At 37.8% G+C, this 22,374-nt stretch overlaps 1 pseudogene; it reads right to left on the minus strand.

Moving 5' to 3' along the window:
* Positions 1-20,513: 20,513 nt before the first annotated feature.
* Positions 20,514-21,623, minus strand: LOC118519456 (hsc70-interacting protein pseudogene; annotated as a pseudogene).
* Positions 21,624-22,374: the final 751 nt, after the last annotated feature.

Here is a 22,374-nt window from a genome sequence, read left to right on the forward strand (position 1 = left end):
GTTTTTTGTTTGCTTGTTTGTTTTGTTTAAACAGTCAGTTACCAGGGTGCCTAGGTGGCTCAGTCAGTTAAGTGTCCAACTCTTGATTTGGCTCAGGTCATGATCTTGGAGTCGTGGGATCAAGCCCTGCATTGGGGGCTCTCAGTGGGTGTCTGCTTGGGATTCTCTCTCTCTCTCTCTCTCCCTCTCCCTCTCCTTCTGTCCCTCCCCCTGCTCACGTGCTCTCTCTCTCAAATCAATCTTTAAGTAGTTATCTTTTAAATTGTTTTAAATAATAAGGAAAAATTGTATATATCTACCCGTGTAATTATCATTTCCAGTATTCTTCATTGCTATATATAGGTACATATTTCTGTTATCAGTTTTCTTCTGTTTGAAGGAGTTACTTTAATATTTCTTACAGTGAGATTGTTGGTGATTAATTCTTACAGCTTTTTTACATCTGAAAAAAATCTTTATTTCACCTTTATTTTTGAAACATATTTTTCCTGGGTGTATAATTCTAGGTTGTTAATTTTTGGCTGTCAGTACTTTAAAGATGTTGCTTCAATCTCTTTTCACTTGCATTCCTTCCAGTAAGAAATATGCTAATCTCCTTATCTTTTTCATGCCCTATGTAATGTATATTTTTATACTGGTTGCTTTGTATTTTTTCTCTTCATTGTCAATGGTCAGCAGTTTAATTATGATGTGCCACTGTGTTATTTTCATGTTGTTGTACTTTAGATTTATTTAGCTTCTGGATATGTAGGTTTATAGTTTTCATAAAATTTGTATATTTTTTATCATTATCAGAGGCTCCAATTGCATGTATACTAAATTGGGTTTGTTTTTGTTTTTGTTTTTTTAGAGAGAGAGAGCAACTGTGGGGGAGGGACAGAGGAGAGGGAGAGAGAGAATCCCAAGCAGGCTCCATGCTCAGTGCAAAACCCAATGCAGGGTTCTATCTCACAACCCTGAGATCATGACCTGAGCCAAAACTAAGGGCTGAACACTTAACTGACTGAGCCACCCAGGCACCCCTACATTAAATTGTTTTTTTTTTTTAAGATTTTATTTATTTATTTGACAGAGAGAGACACAGCGAGAGAAGGAACACAAGCAAGGGGAGTGAGAGAGGGAGAAGCCGTCATCCCGCTGAGCAGGGAGCCGGATGTGGGACTCGATCCCAGGACCCTGGGATCATGACCTGAGCTGAAGGAAGACACTTAACGACTGAGCCACCCAGGCACCCCTAAATTGTTTTTAAATTCTCCCACAGCACACTATTTGTTTCTTTTTGTTCAGGATTTTTACATCTATATTCATGAAGATATAGTCTGTGGTTTTCTTTCTGTTAAGTCTCTCTTATAATAATTTTGTCTGGTTTGGGCATTAGGGTAATGTTAGCCTCATAAAATAAATTAGGAAGTGGTCTTTCTGTGTTTATTTTCTGGAAGAGATTGTAGAGAATTGATACCATTTTTTCCCTTAAATATTCTGTAGATTTTACCAGTGAAACCATCTGGGACTGGTGTTTTCTGTTTTGGAAGGTAAGTAATTATTGGTTTAATTTCTTTAACATATATATCTATTTCCCCTTGTGTGAGTTTTGGTACATTGTGTCTTTCAAGGAATTAGACCATTTTATCTACATTACCAAACTTGTGGGCACGGAATTGTTCATATTCCTTCATTATCCTTTTAATGTCCATGGGATCACTAGTAATGCCCTTCTTTCATTTCTGAATTTAGTAATTTGTGTCTTCATTTTTTTTTTTTCTTGGTTAGTCTGGTTAGTGTGATATCAATTTTGCTGAACTTTTCAAAGGATTGGATTTTGGTTTTATTGATTTTCTCTATTGTTTTCCCATTTTCAATTTCCTTGATGCCTGCTCTGATGTTATTTCTTTTCTTCTGCTTACTCTGGGTTTAATTTGCTTGTCTTTTTCTAGTTCCTCAAGGTGGACACTTAGATTTTTGATTGTAGATCTTTCTTCTTTTGTAACATATGCATTCAATGGTATTAATTTCCCTCCATGTACGACTTTCAGTGCATTCTATGAATTTTAATAGGTTGTATTTTCATTTTAAGTTAGTTTCAAATGTTTTTAAATTTTTTCTTAAGATTTCCTCTTTAATCCATGTATTATTTAGAAGTATGCTGTTTAATCCCCAAATATTTGGAGCTTATCCAGCTATCTTTCCCTTATTGATTTCTAGTTTAATTCTATTGTGTCTGAGAGCATATTTTCTATGATGTCTACAGTTTTAAATTTGTTAAAATATATTTTATGGCTCAAAATGTGGTATTTTGGGTGAATATTCCATGTGAATTTGAGAAGAATATGTGTTCTGATATTGTTGGATGAAATATTCTATAAATGCCAATTAGATCCAATTGGTCAATAGTACTATTCAGTTCACTTATATCCTCACTGATTTTCTGCCTCAGACTTTGCAATGATGGAAAATCTAAACCTAGAAGATTGTCAGAAACATCCCAAAAAATCCTGTTTCAGGACTTCACATCTTTCTGTACACAGATTAATTTGTTTACTGAAACAAAGATGTTCCCGATACTTTAAGAAAAATATTTCTTCAACATTAGTACATCTGAATCATCTACAAGGCTTATAGAAATGCTGGGATTCACTCCCAAAGTTCTAGATTTATTTGATCTTGTATGGAACCCAAGACTTTGCACTTCTATGAAGTTTCATAGGTAATGCTGATGTTACTGGCATGGGGACCATACTTTGAGAAGCACTGCCTTATACCATCCAGGTATATTTTAAAATCCATAGTCTCCAGCATATATAAGCCAAAGATTTGGGGCAAATTGTGTTCAATACATATTGAATCAGGATGAATAGCAAATGACTTAAATAGTAAAACATCTGTCTCAGGATTAACCAAATTAGGAGCAAACCTCCTTTGTTTGGCCTCTACATAGACTTGTATTTACTAATTGCAGTTGGTCTACATTGCAGAACATAGTAAGATAAAATCTGAAACTCCTTGTTTTACTCGATGTGAGGGTTCTTATAAAGATGCTATTTATTATATTATACAATCTCTTTTTTATAAATACACACAGGGAAAACATCCTCTCTAGCCCAAAACCCAATAAAAGTTGTAATTTTACTAAGAAATTGAATTGTATTATTTTATTAAACACATTTCACAAATGTTTCCATTTCCTTGTTGATCGTTGACGAGCTCAGAGTCACAATGGTAGCCACAACCAGCAATGTAGAAGGCATATGTAATATAGATTTGTACAACAATCTTATTTGCTTCATTTTTTTCTGCTCTCATTTTTCTCATTGTCTTATGCCTTATTTTGTTGTTTCTTACAATATATAGTAATAGGAAGACTTTTTTAAAAAGTCAGAGTAGATTCAGTCATTTCCAACAATCTCTTAGGTTAAAAGTTCCCATCAACTTTCAAAACGTATGTATCAAAACAGTATAGTATCAGTATAAAGACAGACATATAAATCAATGAAACAGAATTGAGAGTCCAGAAGTAAACCTTTATATTTATGGCCAATTGGTATTCAGCAGAGGTGCCAAGGCAATTCAAAAGGGAAAGAATAGTCTTTTCAACAAATGGCACTGAGACTATGGAATATCTAAATGTAAAAGTTTCTATCCACATAGAAAAGTTTTCATATCTACCATATAGAAAAAGTAACTCAAAATGGATCAGAACCTAAATGCAAGAGCTAAAATTATACAGACTTTAGAATAAAACATAAAAAAAAATTTGAGACTTTGGGTTAGGCAAAGATTTCTTAAATATGACACCGAAAACATGAAGAAAAATGTGATAAACCAGACCTCATCAAAATTAAAAATTTGTACTTCTAAAGCCATCATTAAGAAAGCTAAAAGATGATCCACGAAATGGAATAAAATATTTACAAATCATTTATCTGATAAGGGACTTGTATAAAAAATATATAAAGAAGTATAAATATGTTTTACAACTCAGTAAGAAGACAAATAACCCAACTTAAACATGAACAAAAGATTTGAGTAGACATTTCACCAAAGAAGATATAAAAATGGCTAATAAGTGCATGAAAGGGTGTTCAACATCATTAGTCATTAGGGAAATGCAAACCAAAACCACAATGATATGTCATTTTATACCCACTAGAAAGGCTATAACCAAAAAGAAAGACAATAATAAATGCTGGCAAAGATGTGAAAAAATGGGAACACTCCTAATTTACTCATGGGAGTATAAAATAGTTCAGTCACTTTGAAAATAGTTGGGCAGTTTTTCAAAATGTTAAGCCTAGAGTTACCATATGATCCTGAAATTCCATTCCTACATATCCACCCAAGAGAAGTCCAAAGATACAGCCAACCCAAATGTCCACGCAATAAATGGAGAAACAAAATATAATACTTCCATCTAATGAACACCATTTAGCAATAAAATAGAATGAACTTTTGATATATGCTGTAACATGGATGTACTTCAAAAACATTGCTCTAATTTGAAAGGAGCCAGACACAAGAGGCCATACACTGTATGATCCCTTTCTTACAAAATGTACAGAAGAGGCAAACCTAAGGAGATAGAAAGTGATTTAGTGGTTGCCCAGGGCTGGGGGTGAGAATGGGGATGAACCATAAATAAGCACAGGTGATCTTACTGGGGTGAAAACATGTTCCAAAAATGGATGATAGTGATGGCTACATAATTCAGTAAGCTTACTAAAAAAAATCATTGAATTGTAAACTTTGAACAGGTGAATTTTATGATTCGTAAATTATACAATTCAATAAAGTTAATTAAAGATTCCAACACCTGTTGTTGAGGAGAGGTACCTCAACTGGAGTCACCTGGGACTTGCTCCCTAGCTGCTATGGCCCACAACAGACAGACCAGGAGGCGGCAACTTTCGGGGGTAGACGTCGAGTGTCAGATCTAGTCCTGTTGAATGTATAGCTGCCACAGGCCAGTAGTGCTTAGTTGAATAGGGTTACGTTATTTTTGAACCACTGCATTTCTGAAGCATCTTGTGGCATCCACATAAACAAACTCCCCTAAACCAAATAGTTAGATCAATATATGAGTAAAAGTCTCCCCATGGCCAAGAATGGATAATCAATACGTCAGACCACATTTATGTCAAGTGAAGAAAATCAGAGTGACATGAAAGAAATGAATGATTTTACTTGAGTATTAGAGCTTGTCTGCCTCAGGTTATTTTGATGATACTTCAAATATTTACGGAAACAAGGGAATCTTTTTTTTTTTTTCAAACAGTTTAAATTTGAGTAAGGGATGTTTCTAGCAGCATCCTAGGAAACACCTGTGCCATCAGGAAGTCCTTGATTCTTTGTAAGGACCCCGAGCATCTACACATTTTTGATGTAGTCTAAAATAAAATGTGTGACAGCCCAGGAACATAACAAAATTAAACATCCTATAGGTTTCCTTCAGAAAAATAAAAATGTTCATACTTGAACCTATTCATTCTCTTCCCTACAGCCACCCAATCCCGGGTTGTTATTGCCAGTGGGGAAAATGTGGAACTTAAAATACTGTATGTGTTACTTGAATTCATGCCTGTTGTAAAGGACTGTAGTGTGAGTTCTAAGGAAAGCAACTGGGTCGTATTCATCTTTGTATCCCTAGCACTTGGCTAAAGATTTAAATATGGTGCTCAGTATATACCTGAGAAGGGCCCACAAGAGTGACTTAAATATGTTCATTGACCACATCTGTTCCCTGCCGCAATAAACAGCATTTATTGCTTCTTTCATGTGTTCGGTCATTCACTCATTCATTTAACAATATTTGCCGAGTACCTACTATCTGCAAAATATAGTATTAGGCGCTGAAATTGCAATGGCGAAAAGACACAGTCCTTACCTCCTAGGAGCTCTGGAGGACAAAGACACAGAAATAAAATACTCTGTAAAAACCACAGACAATATTAAGTAAGGGGTCTGCGAACCCTCTTATAACTCAGTCTCGGGTGTGTCTGCACAGAGATCCAAGCAGAAGCCTGAGAGTCCTGTTAGGCCAATGGGCAAGGAGGTGGGGACAGAGAAGGAATGAACTCACACTGCAAGGTGGTGTGGAGGCTAGGAAAGAACGTGGGCTTTAAAGTCAGGCTCGGGTTTACATCCTTACTTGGCCACTCGATAGCTCAGGGACCCTGGCCAACACTTTTATTCCCACTATTTTGCTCATCTGCAAAATGATCTGTGTCTCACTGAGTTGTTGGCATGATTAGGGCTATTGTAGCTGGTGTAGACCATGGAACACAGTTAATACTCAAAAATTGTAGTCATTGCTATTACAGTCCAAAAATAAGTGATACAGCTTCAAAGTGGTATGTGAATTTTTTTAAACATAGTTATTTTTTTTTTTAAGATTTTATTTATTTGTCAGAGGGACAGAGAAAGAGAGCCATAAGCAGGGGGAGCAGCAGACAGAGGGAGAAGCAGGCTCCCCACTGAGCAGGAAGACTGATGTGGGGCTCGATCCCAGGACCCTGGGATCATCACCTGAGCCAAAGGCAGATGCTTAACTGACTGAGCCACCCAGGCATCCCTAAACGTAGTTTTAATATTTTGTTTGAATGATTCTTAACTACTGACAAATTTTTTCCATGATTTTTCCTCATTTACAAATCCTAAGTGGCTCCGTATTTCTTATAAAATTAAATCTAAGTATTCTTTTTAACAGTTGTATTGACGCATTTTGATCTATTTATTCATCCGTTTATGGACATTTGGGTTGTTCCCACTTTTTGACTATGATGAATAATGCTGCTGTGAACATATGTGTGTAAGTCCTGTGTGGATGTATATTTTCACTTCCCTTGAATAGATATCTAGGAATAAAGTTGCTGGGTTGTAAGGTAACTCCAGGTTAAACATTTTGAGAAACTGTCCAACTATTTTTCAAAATGTCTACAGCATTTCACACACCCACCAGCAGTGCATGAGGGTCCTAGTTTCTGCACACTCATGCCAGTAACTGGTACTGACAGGTTTTTTTAAATTTAAACATTTTTTAGAGGAGGATCACTTCAATGTTAAAAACAAAGTATTTCAATTTCATAAGTTGAAAACATAAAGAATTAGATAAAAAGCAAAATAACTCATAATTCACCAAATACATCAGCTGTTAATGTTTTAGGGCATATCTTTGTAATTTTTTTCTTAAACAGTACTTTTTTTTAACCTGATTATGATAATATCATAATATTGAATATCCAACTTAGATCAAATATAAATTTAGGGGGACACCTGGGTGGCTCAGTCGGTTAAGTGTTCAACTCTTGATTTTGGCTCAGGTCACGATCTCAGGGTTGTTAGATCAAGGCCCTAGCTGGGCTCTGCGTTGAGTGTGGAGCCTACTTGAGATTCTCTCTCCCTTTCCCTTTGCCCCTCCCCCTTTGAAATCTTTCAAAAACTATGAATTTAGGGAAGAGGCTAATATGACCAAAGAAAAAAAATATACATAATAGCAAACATTACTTACTACTTATGCCAGGAACTATGTTAATCCCTTTACTGTATTATCTCATTTAACCCTCAAAGCAGCATTATGAGGGAGGAAATATCATTATTTTAGTTATTTTGTAGATGAGAGTAACTGAAGTTTCATGAAGTTAAGTAATTTCCCTAGGTTAATACTGAAGTGCGTAACAGAGTCAGACCTCAAACTCAGGTCTGGAGCTCACCAGGGCCCCTTTTGTAAACCACTAAACTCATGTTGGTTATGGGACTTTGCTGGGCCTAAGGATAGGGAGGATTTAATTGATAGAAAGACCTATTGGTTGGAAAAGAAATTATAGTATAAAGAAAATATAATCATGGAATATTTGACGGTTACTGAAGAGACCACCCTGACTAGAGTTGAGAGAGGAAGATAGAATTGGACAGGTCGGATTATATATGGTCTTGAATGGAAGGCTGAGGGGGTGAACTATTTCCTAGAGGCAATAGGAGTTCAGTGGATGTGTCTGAGATGGTGAGGTTGCATGGAGCTTTATCCCACAGTGCTATCACAAGATGGATGGAAGAAGGGAATGATTAGATAAGGAAGGAGTCAGGATGCTGTTCAAGAGCTCATGGGTGCAGTGTAGAGGAGCAAGACTATGGGGTGGCAGAGGATGGAAATTGACTTAAGAAGCATATTGAATGGGAGTTAAGGGTTGGAAAGGGCAGAGAGGTACTCTCCCCTTTCTCCACCCTCCACCACTGCTGGTAGTAAAGAGAAATTAAACTTGGGAAATCAAATAAACTAAATAAGTTGCTTTGCTCTGTAAAATTCTCCACTGGAGAAAAAAATATTAAATTTTCCAGATATGTCTGATAGTTTCAAGTAATTTTAATGTATCTTGGTATTTAATTCTATGCTGCTCATACTAATGTGGTCAATGAATAAATAACAATTTCCTTTATAAAGGAATTAAGCCCTGGTATTTGGAAGATGAAACTCATTCACAATAATCTATGTGATGTTACAATTATAACATGTGTACTCTTCCTAGGGTCTAAGTCATCTGATGGCCCTAAGTAGGAACTGGGAGGAGGAGAAAGGGGGCTGCTGCGATTACATTCCTGATGGGATTGCAGTCATAGAAGCTTCAAAAGGTAAATGGCTCCTAGATTTTTTATTTATGACAAGGGAGTAAATTAAAAAGAATATGGAAAACCAAACTTTAAAAAAATATAATGAAGATTCTTAACTTTTCATAATTAACATTTATTGAGACCCAGTATCATAAATTAGAAAATAATAATACTAGTGTTAGAGTAATAATATAGCTGATAATATAATATTGGTGATTGAGCACTTACTATGTAAATAGCACTGTAACAAAACTTTACAAATATGATTTCACTGATACCTAATATGACATGACTTAAGAAGTAGGAACTATTTACCTTATTTTTATAGGAAACAAAACTTAAGCTCACAAGTCTAATTAACTTTCCCTTGGTCAAAAGTAGAAAGTTAGAGAGTCAGGTTTCACCCATGTCTTGCTCCAAACCCATGACCCTTCTCTACTACATAGATCTACCTTTATGTTAAGATGCTTTGTCATCTGCTATCACCTGAGTTATATAACTTGAAATTATAGAATTTAGCAAACACTATTATTTCTACTTAATTGTTCATTCTAAACACACTTATGTCCAAGTTGAAATCCCTTTTTGTCTTTGAGAATAGTGATGCACTTGTTTAAAGAATCGTTCAGATATTTTTCAGGAGAACCCACTCTTTCAATCATTTTCCCTCAGAGAAGTGTGTCTGCCCATTGCCATCCTATTCTCATGCTCTGGTTGGTCCTCTGCCCTTAGTTCACTCTGTTCCCTTAGATTCACTTGCTCCGTGTCCTTCACCCATCCTATTCCCTTGGTCTGGCCTGCTCCCTCCCCTCCATCCTCCATCCGCTCTGTTCCCTGCCTGGTCTGCTCTCCACCTTTCCTGCCCCCATTTCCCTTGTATGGCATGCACTCTGTCCTTTCCCCATCTGTTCCCTTTGTTGGAGCTGTACACCACCCTCGTCCCTATTCCCTCAGTTGGCCTATAATCGTCAATCATCTTTCCAAATGCAAGTCATCTGTCAATGTCCTATTCAAATGCCTCTGTTTCTCTTCCTAATTAATTTCCCTAAAATTACTGAATACCCTCCTACTCTGTACCCCCAGAGAACATTAAGCCCACCCCCCACCCACATACACACTTCGGTTTGTGTCAATACCTCTTTTACTCATTAGATTATGATTTCCTTATGAGCAAGAACGATAACTTACTTGTCTTACCTTCACTATGATTGATCTTTTTAACTGCAATGCCTAGCATACCTTAACCTGAATTGATAAGTTTTAAAAGGTCATCTTACTCATTAGTCATGTTTTATTTTATATTTGTTCTGCTTGTTCTTCAGTGTGTCTATCATGTGGTTTGCCTGAACGTTATTCTAGTTCATTTCAATTTTTGACCAATGTCCCCATTAGGAGAACTGTCACTCTAAAACGGTAGAAAAAAGAAAAAAAGAAAGTTCATACCTTATCTGTATGACAATGACTGGCTGGTTCTGCAGCCCAGATCACACCGACAATATCTCCAGATTCACATTGCAAAATCATATCTACTTTTTGGGTTTAATCATGATCATATTTAAATCTCTTTAAGTACTACCCTCATCCAAATGCTTCTTCCCAGATGTGCTGCATTATTAATGGAATGGAATTAAATATAGGGGTTTTAAAATGAACTTGCGTCCAAATATATTAGACTTCATCTTCCCATTTTGACATTTCTTATTTCTTGATATTGCTATTTTTCACAAGTCCTTTCAACCCATTTCTTTATCTTCTCTTGTGTTCATATTATCTATCTAATTAATACCTCTTAAAATTAAATTGGTGCTCTGTTTATGATGCTTCTAATATCTGTAATTAAGACCCTAAGATGTGACTTAATACTGATCTTTCTAATGTCCCTGGATGACTCCTTCTGGATGGATAAACTGCTATTTGTCATGATCACAGATTTTCCTCTGCACTTTTTTTTTTTTCTTTTTCTGAGCGGGGCTCCAATCACATTCCAAACCACTGCCATTATTCATTTCCCAGCTACTTTGAATTAATTTTCTAGCCAATGCACTTTATCAAATTATTTGCTCTAATTAGGTGCTTTCCTCTGTATGTTGATGAACTCAGAGAAAAGGAATTACTGGCAGCTTCGGGAACTCCAGGTGTTTGTGTGTGGGAATGGGAAGTGGTGAAGGAGAAAGAAGAAATACAATCTGATGGTAGATTACAAAGTCAACCAGAAATCCACCTGAGCTTACACTTGAATGGAAGTGATTTGTTCTGGGAACAAATATGACAGATTGGCCAAGTAATTTGTTCAACACAAGTTTCTGGAATGAATTTTAAAGAACACAAAATTGTACGGTGTTTTCTTCAACCCACAACATTTTGGTATTCTTATTACTATAGAAAAGCAAGTGAAAATAGATACAGAATTCCTTACAGACTATTGTTTGTTTTCTAGGATTTATAGTCTAGGATGGACAGTCTAAAGAATCTTTTTAGAACAGTTGTCATTCCTTCTCTTTCTTCAACCAGATTTCTCTCTTTTTTTCGATGTTGAGTAAAATGCTGCACACTGAAATGGGAAAAGCCTCAGTATGACAGCAGTCTTACCTGAGTCATCGTTCCTGATTTGTCCTTTTTTGGCCCAAAAATACTGAGTAAAAAAATCTTATGGGCCCCCTAGGGTTTGTGTGTCAAATTTAACAACATCTAAAAGGAGGCTCTGACTTAAAAAATTGACCAAGGATATCAAGAAGTATTGAACCTTTATTCTGTATTGTAAACTACATAGAAACCAAATGAAAAACAGCTAAGATTTATCTTGGTTTGCTGCATGATAAGCATCCTGCTATTGGATTTTTATTTGGCATCTTTAATCCTCCCAACAGCCTTATAAGGTAAGTGCTGCTATTATTCCCATCTTACAGATAAGCAAACTGAGCCTTGGAGGACATAGGTAACTTACCCAACGTTGTAAGGGTAGTGTTACTGGCACCTAGTGGGTAGAGGTCAGGGATGCTGCTAAGACAGGCCCCACCATAAAGAATTTTTCATTCCAAATTGTCAGTCATGCCAAGGTTGAAAGATCCTCTGCTACACACCTAGTTTTAGTACCCTGGGAAGGATGGGGAATTGTGAGAACAGCAATTTTATTAACAGAGTTTTAGTCATTAACCAGAAAGAGGAGAATTCAGATTCGGGATGCCCCATGTTTTCATAGGACTACTCCAGAGTGTTCTGTGGGGTCTATTTCTTGCTTCTGGGTATGTATTACTGGATCTTGGTTTCTCTCAAGCAGTTGCTCAAAGTACAAGCTTTAAAATAAAGCCTTTTATCACCAATTCCTATGACAGGCTTGGCTTTCTTCTAATAGGTTCTGCCAGTGCTGCAGAGGTCTCTAACCTAGGTGCATCATGCCTCTGATCTTCCTAGTGGCTAGTTTCTGGGCTATTAGATTGCAATGGGTGGTAGATAACTATGATGTCTTTTGAAGAGGTATTTTACCCATCTTGAATTTGGGCAATGTCATCTTACTTGCTATATAAGATCACTAAACACCCTCCAGATAACAACAACCCTGGACAACACTTAAATCTTTCTGTGCCACTTTTCAGTGGACCAGCCTCAATGCCATGGTTAACCCACTACTCCCCCCATTATACTCTCCTGATAGAGCTGTTAAAGACAAAGCAAATCATTATTGTCAGCTTGGAAAATTATCTCAATATGTCTTAGAAAAGACATGAGGATGTGATCAAAGTCAGCATACATCTTTTTGTACTTCACCTACTGGAATGGAAACTCCTTGAGAGTAGGAACTAAAGTTTTTTTTGAAGGTCATGTGCAGAGTTAAACATATTGAAGCTCAGGGAGTTTTTAATATTAATGGTATTTCATCAAAAATTATCAGATATTCCTTTCTGATGATTTTTATAACAGTTTGGGGCATTTAGATAAAAGAAATATGATGACAACTTGGAGGGAGTTCGGAATGAAACAATAAAAATGAATGAATAGTTAGAGGGAAGAGGGAATCAGTTATGTGCTGGCTAAACAAGAATGAAAGAAGGAAAGGCCTATGATAAATGAACAGTGTATGTATCAAACAGCAAATTGCTTTGTTGTTGATAGGGTGTTGAGTAAGACAGCTATCATCTCTGGGGTCATATATTTTGGGATTAACTGGGCTTTGCATTACCCTCCCTGATTCCCTTGAATTGAATAGAATTCCCTCGCCCAGTTACAATTTAATTGTTCCACAAGGAGTCATTTACTGCAGTTGGTAGGAGTCAAGGTATTACCCAAGATTTTGTGAGAATACATTTCTTTTCTATTTTCCAAAGACTTGTCATCATTCTAAAACTAATAAAAATAAAATATACCTAATAAGAATTCTAGTTCTCCCATTCTTAATAAGAATTCTATGAAACCTTGAAAGGGTTGGGGACCAGATGATAGAAATATGAGGAAGGTGGTAAAAAAGAGATATGGTGCCAATAACTACCTTGGAGAACAAATACAGAAGGCTTTGAAATTAATTCTGCCCTACCAGCTGGGGATCCCAATCCCTATGTTGATCTTACCACATCTAAAATACTGTGGAATCCTGATCTCCATATTATAAGGAGCCATTGACATCACAGAAAGAGTGAAAAGAGTTTGAAGATTCAAATAAAAGAAATGTAGATGATTAGCCAAAGAAAGTTTTAATGAGGAAATTATAGCCATCTTTAAATGTCTGATGTATGGCTAGAGTAAAACCAAATGGGTAGGAGTTTCAGCAAGATAAGTCTCTGATCAACATAAGGGAGAAATGACAAATGAAGAACTGTACCATAATGGAATTGCTGAAAGAGGTAATAGTCACTGGAAGGATCAAGCCAAGACTGAATGATTATTTGTTAGATTCATGGATGAGATTCATGTATAGGTGGAAGAGATGGAACTGAAATATTGTTAATTCTTTTCTGATAATACACAGCACTGTTTTTCTCAAGTAATTCTTTTCTTCTATTTTTTTTAAATTAAAGTATAGTTGACATACAATATTATATGAGTTTCAGGTGTTCATGGTATTATTTAATTTGTTGAACACTTCTGGTTTTTTAAATTTTTTATTTAAATTCAATTTAGTTAACATATACTGTATTATTAGCTTCAGGGGTAGAATTTAGTGATTCATCAGTTGCATCTAACACTCAGTGCTCATTACATCAAGTGCCCTCCTTAATGACCATCACCCAATTGCTCCACCCATCTCCTCATGAACCTCTCCACCAGCAACCCTCTGTTTCCTATAGTAAAGAGTCTTATGGTTTGCCTCCCTCTCTTTTTTCATCTTATTTTATTTTTCTTTCCCTTCCCCTATGTTCATCTGTTTTGTTTCTTAAGTTCCACATATGAGTGGAATCATATGGTATTTGTCTTTCTCCGACTGACTTATTTTGCTTAGCATAATACCCTCTAGTTCTATCCATATCATTGCAAATGGCAAGATTTCATTCTTTTTGACGGCCGAGTAATATTCCATTGCATATATACCACATCTTCTTTATCCATTCTTCTGATTTTTAACTGAACCCAAATGAATGATTGGAAGATGTTCAATTGCTTAGGGACATGAATCATCTTAATCAATTTCTATTTCTAAATATTTATTAACTCTCACCCCATTCCCCTATTCACACCTCGTATCTCCACTGTCTCTTTCTTAATTCTGCCCTCCCGAATTCTTCCCTGGATTACTGGAATAGCTCTTGAATTGTTTTCTCCACACTCCTACCTATGTTCTCCAGTGCTACCAGTGTGAGAGTTGCCCTTGGAGACCCTCAGTCAAAACATGCTGATAGCTCATACCTGCGCATGAATAAAAGCTATGCTTCTGAGCACAGCACTGGAGATCCCCGCCTCATGGACCCAGCCTCTCACCCCTGCCCATCCGCTGCTGTCCTTCCCTTGGAGATCTTCCCTCCAGTAGTACTGGATCTACTGTAATCTCTAAAGGGGAAATGCTGTCCCACATTTTTAAGACTTTGTGCATTATGTTTCAACTGCTTGGAACGCCCTTCCCAATCTTAGTCCACTTTTCCCAACCTTACTTTGGGTCATCAAATAGATGGTCTTTATTAATAAGTCCGTTGTATAATCAGTCTGTTTTTTCTCCTCAACCATTTATGTTCAGGGCTACCAAACCAAAATGGGAGAGAAAAGAGAAGGCAGTTACTTAGTTGAATTGTGTTCTACACACCTTATTTCTCAGTAAGAGTTCTACTTGATTTCCTTAATTCATGGGTATAAAGTCTAGTACCTATTTTTATAACTGTGTTTTGAACATTTTATGAAAATGTACTGTTCTCCACGGTAATTATCACATTTTTTTCACATTAAGAAATGTGGTAATATAGTATTCTTTCTTATGAAAAACTATTGCCAACTCATAAATATTAATCTTATTTCCTTTTGCCATGCCCTCTACTTCCAACAACCCTGATCAAATGCAGAGTACACCTTCTAACGTCAGGCTGGTGAAAATGCCTCTGCCTCTAAAATACTAAGAGCAGACTACTTTGCACATCCAAAATGAGCAGCACACAATTTTATTTATAATGTGTCCAGTTGCATAACATTCATCATCCTTAATATATAATTTGTAGGTTTCAAGTTCATTTTAAATATAAATCTTTGCATAATACATATTTAAAAACGGCTTTGGCATCCTTTATGTACGACTACATACAGGTGTGGTACCTCTGCTGAACTATAATAAAAGAAATTCCATAAAGATGAATTTAGTCTGATAACTGGAACCCCCAATAGTACATCATAATAATCAAAGCTTTAAATGCAATAATGTTTAGGAATTGAGCTGGCACCAGGGAGACTAAGTCTTCAAGTCAATATTTGAAAATTAGAGCTGTTGTGTGAAATGAAGTGCTCAACTGGAGAGCTGCCAACTGCTGAAAGCCCACATGCAGGAGCTGTGACTGAGAAAATATAGAGTTACCAAGCAAAGCCAAGGAGGGGATCCTGAAGAGAGTGCGTCTCCTCCCAGCTCTGGGCTCGTCCTTTTCTAGCTCTCCCTGTCGATAGGTCCTTTAGCCCAGAGTTCCTGTTTTCTTTATTGTTTACTGTTAGCAGCCCTTTGGCCCCCAGGAAGAACAGGAAAATGAGATTATTTTTTAGATAGTGGTGGGGACTTGGTTTTAGTGTCAACTCCTGTTAAGTGTTGCATCATTATAGAAGATGCAGAAACACATTCAAAACAAAAGTGTGAAAACTATGTCTGTTTCAGAATTGGGAGAGCCTTAAACTAATTATGTGAACAAAAATATAAATTCAGGTGGAAATATTAGACACATTCTAAATTAAACACATGGACATTGTGTATAACTTTTCTCTTCCATCCAGTACAAAATCTTCAGTTCCTTTTTTTAAAGCACCTTTGTATATCAGAAACACTAATCATATGCCTACAGATCATATGCCTGCTTGGGGAAGATGGGGGAGAGAAGACCCTGATACTGTTTCAGTCACTGTTCAGGCAGGAAAACAGCGCCAGTGCTAGGTAATTCGATAGAAGAGATTTTATATGTGGAATTAGAGATAGAAGTGTTGGAAGAGCCAAAAAGCCAAACAGGGAACTGTGAGACAACTCAGAGATTAACAACAGCAAAAAGCAGCCGTAAAGCAAAAGGCTTAACTGATACAGTGATGAGAAGGTATAAGCAGGTCTCAGAAGCCAGCCGTTGTGGTGGGAATTGAAAACACAATAAAGCCCCCCCGAAGGACCTGTGTATGGATATGCTTTTTCACAGGACATGAAGCCATGTCCCGAGTCTTGAAGTCTCTGGCAGAGATGCTACCCAGGAATTGGTAGGGAGTGGTGGGGTGCAGGGGAGCAATTTCCTTTCCTCCCACCCTCCAATCTCCCGCCAGTGCCTCACACTGGGCAAACCAGACAGGAAGCCAGGGACAAGGGATCCTGGGAAATGTAGTTCTCAGGGCTCCATCGCCCTAAAAATCACTGACCAAATTACATACCCAATCAGAATAAATTCTTATGAAACAAGTAGAGTAGCAGTAATTTGATTTGCAGTTTTCTTTCCCTAAAACTGCCTCCACTATAAGAAAATGTAATCTAATGGTGAAGGATGTGACACCGAGTTAAGTAATACAGAGTTGATCTACCTCTCAGCGATGATCCTTTGCTCATCGTGAGTTCCTAGACTCCTGTAAATGTAAATCAGTCTACCAGGCAAGTTTTGACTAAAGGTTTACAGTGTGCTGGGCGGGGAGGGGGGAGGGAAGCCGGTGCTTAAATATAAGTTCACAAATGAAATGTCAAATTATGTAAGACGACAAAATGAAGTGCTCCATTTCACAGTATAGACTATGGACTTAAAAAAAAAAAAGAGGGTGGGGAAGAAAACCAGAAAAGGAAATTCCAAAAAAAAAACAGGAGAGCAGCAAGAACACATAGTCAGGAGAGACCTCACATAGTGATGGTTTTCTGAGCACAATGTTAAAGAAATAGGTCAAATTAATATAGCAGGAGGAGAAAATATTAGATGTCCCAGGTAAAAGCAGAATAAGAAGTGAGGGCAGGAATGAAGCTGGCCTTTTCTGGAGTCAGAGATAGCTGTTCAGATTAGACAGAAGGATATGAATGAGAGACTGGGAGGAAAAGGTAATTGAATTCGTGTAAAATTAGAGGAGTATCAGAAAGACCACAATATCACATAGGCCAGCAGTTCTTTCACAGTTTTGTGGCCCTGACACACAGTAAGGGTAGCTGTGATTCGGGGATGGGGGGCAAGTGGGAGTTCTTCAGACCCCACAACACCACTCTGCACTCTCCCCTCCCACATCGAGAATCATGGCTCTAAGGCATCTTCTTGCACAACCAGTTCAATCATCTCCAAAATATAACTGCTACACTGTCCTTAAGAAAATTTAAAGGATGGACAGATGGGCAAATGGATAGGTAAAGCAAATATAGTGAAATAAAAAAATTCTTTCAACTTTATGTTTGAAAATTTTCGTAATAAAATGTGGGTTAAAAAAAAAAAACACAGGAGGGGAATATTTTATTTCCTTCCTTGGAAGAATATCAGTTGGGAAATTCTTTCTATGATCTCCTTCTTAATGCATTTTAAATGTGTTCCCTCCTTCCCTTGGCCATTCTTCAGTCTTATGGTGAATTCCCTTATAATTATCAAATATATCTGTACATATTTGTGTGGGTCTCTCTTGCCTCCATAATGAATATATAATTTCTTTAATAAGAACTAGGGTGATATTGACTTATATTTACTCTGTGAATGGTCAAAACATACTCTCTACTTTCTCTTTAATGTCTTGTGAGACCAAATTATTCAATTGCTGCTACACACAAAGAGTTTGTCGCTAATCATCAGATACTTGCATTTTTAAAATAAATAGAATCTTTTTAAAAAATAATAATAAAATAAATAAAAATTTCCTTACTAATCAACACACTTGATTATAATTAAGATGACATTTTAGCCCCTATGGAGTTCATTTTTCACTATTTTTTCTATTCATGTATATTACTTACTATACAGTAATGGCAGTTCCCTGTGTTTGCATGTGTCTATTAAATATTTCCATTTATTCCATGAACGTGAGTTTCATTTTTAGGGTAGAATGTATTCATTTTACTACAGTAGAAGAATAGGTCCAGTAAGCCTGAAATGAAAATGGCATATTTCATAAATAGGTAATAATATCCAAAGACAGTTTTATTGCCTAACAACCTCCAGATTTAAAGTTATATAAATAAAATATCCATTTTCTGTCAATGGCATACTATCTGTAGTCCTGTGGACTAAATTCAACAATTCTGTGCATTGATTTAAGCAAAATAGTCAAAGTCTGTTATTCAGCTGGACAGAAAGGAGAACAAATATTCATCTGAGAAGTCTGATTTCATAATCAACCATTAAACAGAAGTACACATTTTTACACTTACAATTCAGAATATTTGAAAAAAGTGAAGAGACTTGGACATCATTTCAGTTCTATTCACATTTATAAAACTCCTACAAAGACTGTGAGTCAATCAACAGGAGGGACTGAACTATACAACTCTGTATCCATAAAGCCCATTGTATGATAAAATGGACAAGTTTATCCAGCTTACAAAATACTTTTCCTGGACTCTAGTTCTCAGATATTACCCTCTTTCTTCCCACTCCTAGCAAATGTGATAGACAGAACAGTGACTTCCCAAGATGTCTATGTCCTAATCTCCAGAAACGGAGAATATGTTACCTTACATGGCAAAAGGGACTTTGCAATGTGAATAAGCTAAAGAATTTGAGATGGAGAGACTTTCCTGGATTATCCAGGTGAACCCAATCTGTCACAACATCCTTATAAAGAGGCAAGAAAGTTAGAGTCATAGAAGGAGATATGATGATGGAATCCAAGGTGGGAGAGAAAGACACTAGAAGGTGCTTCCCTGCTGGCCTTGAAGATGGAGGGAGGGACAATGAGCAGAGGGATGCAGGCAGCCTTTAGAAGATGGAAAAGGTAAGGAAACAGACTGTACCCTAGAGCCTCCAGAAGGAATGCAGCACTGCCAACACCTTGTTTTTAGGATTTCTGACCTCTAGAACTGAAGATGATAAATTTGTGTTGTTTTTAGCCACTAAGTTCATGGTGGTTTCTTACAGCATCCATAAAAAACAAGAACACCAACCCTCTTGAACATAAGTGACCCTTACTGTATCTGCCTTACCACTCCTGATCACTCTCCTCCTACCACCATCTGGTTTACCTACTCCTCTCTTCTCTGAACTGCCTTTACTGGTCACCTATAATGTTGATGTCGCCAAATCAAGCGATCACTTCTTGGACATTTTCTTCTTGTCCTTTGTGAAGCATTTGGCAGGAAACTTCTCCTAACCTGGGTTCTCTATCAGTCAGGCTCCTTGGTTTGCAATGAGATTACCTCCTTCATTTTCCTCCTAGCAATGGGATGTGCTTTAGGCAACTTCTGACATGACTCCCAATGATCCCCACTTCTTGGTATTCACATCCTTATGTAATGCCCTCTCCTTGAGTGTGGGCTGGACCTAGTGACTTGTTTCTAATGAATAGAATATGTCAAAAGGGATGAGATGTTACTTCTGAAATTAGGTTACAAAGAGACAGTGGCTTCCATGTTGTCATACTCTCCTTTCTCTCCCGTGGCTTGCTTTCATGAAGCCAGTTGTCACGTGAGCCACTCTATCAAGAGGCCCATTTGGCACACAATTTGACAGGTCCCTCTGGCCAACAGCCAGAGAAGAACTGAGGCGCTCAGTGCAATGCCATGAAGGAACTGATTTCTACCAACAACCACATGAGTGGCCTTGGAATCAGATCCTCTCCCAGTTGAGCCTTGAGATGAGACCACAGCCCTGAATACAAAATCTGAATTATAGCCTTGTGAGAGAACTTGAGACAGATACACCCAGCTAAACTGCAACCAGATTCTTTTTTTTTCTATTTAAATGTTATATTTGCCTCCCACTAATAAACCTTTATTTCACTCAAGTTGAGCAATAAATCTTCCACACTGAAGTATCTTCCTTGCCCAATTAATCCAAAGGAAAAAAACTGAAATGATTAGTAAAGAAAAATGTAGGGACTAACACACCCTTTTAATATGTTTTTAAATATTTTTAAGGTTTAAAAAGTGTTTACAGTTTGTAATTACTAGTTGGAAAACATTATCTGAATGAATACCTTAATGGCAAACCACTATAGAATGTTTCAGTTGCACATGGGGCAGAGGGGTAGGGATTCTCTTCACAGCACCCCAGCTTTCTTCATGAGAAGGTCAGAGGTACACTGGTTTGTATTATTGCGACATCCATTAGGTGATTGTTGCTTTTCCTTCAGCAAGGGCTTTATTTGACAGAAGGGCATTATGCTTGACCTCCAAATTTGGCTGACAATTTACTGATGAGATTCATAACCTTTGGACTGCTCTGATATTTTGACATATTCGCTGGGTTCTGGGCCACATCCTGGAAGGCCACCATAACTTCTGGATCCTGCATGGCTGCAAGAACCTCTGGATCACTAAGAATTTCATTGAGCCCAGGCATTCCTGCCATTCCAGGCATCCCCCCTGCCATTCCAGGCATTCCTCCAGGAAAATTACCAGCCATTCCCCCAGGAAAGCCACCTGGGAAAGAGCCATACTGAGCTCCTGATTGTCGTCTGGCTTCTTCCTCCCTCTGGGCTCTTTCATGTTCTTCCCAAGGCTTCTTAACCCTTTCTATTCTTTCTTTGATCTCTCGCTCTTCACGTTTTTGCTCATACTTTCTCCGACATTCAGCAATTTTCTGGGCCCTCGGTTGAACTTCTTTCAGCACTGCACTAGCATCTTCATCGTAATCCAGTTTACAAGCAAGGGCAAGATCATGTGCTGCTTCTTCCCAATGGCCCAGAAGTCTGTGTGCTTTCCCTTGCCACTTATAAGACTGAGCTGAATCAGGATTTATTTCAATAGCTCTGTCACAGCCTCAGATGGCAGCATTTGGCTTCTGTAATTTGATGAAGACACCGGCTGTCTTGGCATACAGAATGGCCAAGCGAGGATTCAGTTTGATGGCATCTGTGAACATGTCAATGGCTTTCTGTAGTTCACCATCATTTAGGGCATCAATGGCAGCCACTTTTTTATCATTTGCCTGGTCCATCATTTCCTCGGTTATCTCTACATTTTCATCTCCCATTTCTTGAGAGGCATCAGTATCTGGTTCAATCACACCTTCATTGTCAATTTCTAGATCACTTTCCTCACTTGATGGTTCGTCTGTCTTTTTGTTTTCCTTCGCCTTCTTACTATCTGTTTTTTCTTCCTTGATATTGTCTTCTGATGCAGTTTTATGAGTGGCAGGTGGTATTTTACCCCCCATGCTCTCCACCCACTCCCGCAGGAAGCACATTTCCTCGGTGTGCAGAACGCTCGGATCCTGCTTACACATTTTCACGAAAGCCGGAACCTCGCTTACTTTGCGGGGGTCCATGGTCCAGAGGCGGTGGCAGGGGGCAGGCGCAGCTGAGGTTGCGGCCCGATTCCAGGCGTGGGTACTAGCTCAGCGTGATCGTGTGGATGAGGGTGGCTGCCACGAGGCAGAATCTGCAACCAGATGCTTAACCCACACAAACTGTAATCTAATAAATGTTTGCTGTTTTAAGGCATTACATTTTGAGGTATTTGCTACACAACAATAGATACCTAATACATGTGGGTCATAAAGAGAATATACCTAGTCATGAGGAAGATAAGACTCCTGGTTGTATAATCTGACTTCAGAGTTACAAACAAAAACATGAGGCCCCTTAAGAAGAACAGGAAAAGCAACATATCGTAGAGTCTCAGACTAGAACACTGCTTAGGGATCAGAATGTGATTCAAGATTTAACTCGCCCCTAATTTACTAGGTCATCTCATTTTCCCCTTCAATAGCTGAAATCTGTGGACACTTACCCTCATGCTCAGCTAGTAGAAATTCCATTCTGCTTTTACAGCTCCTTCTGTTTGTAAGCAACCATCTCACCATTCATAGTTCATGACTTCTGCTCCTACATGGTTTTGGTTACCTCATGGACCCTGCAGCCTGCCTTCTGTCTATGTGTTTGTCAGCTCCTATATCTATTGCTTGTTTGCTAGGGCTGCCATAACCAAGTGCCACAAACTGGCTTAAACAACAGAAATTTTGTATCTCATAGTTCTGGAAGCTAAAAGTCTAGGATCAAGGTGTCAGCGGGGTTGGT

This window comes from Halichoerus grypus, chromosome 4 (assembly GCF_964656455.1).
Source record: "Halichoerus grypus chromosome 4, mHalGry1.hap1.1, whole genome shotgun sequence".
In the NCBI taxonomy this organism is placed as follows: Eukaryota; Metazoa; Chordata; class Mammalia; order Carnivora; family Phocidae; genus Halichoerus; species Halichoerus grypus.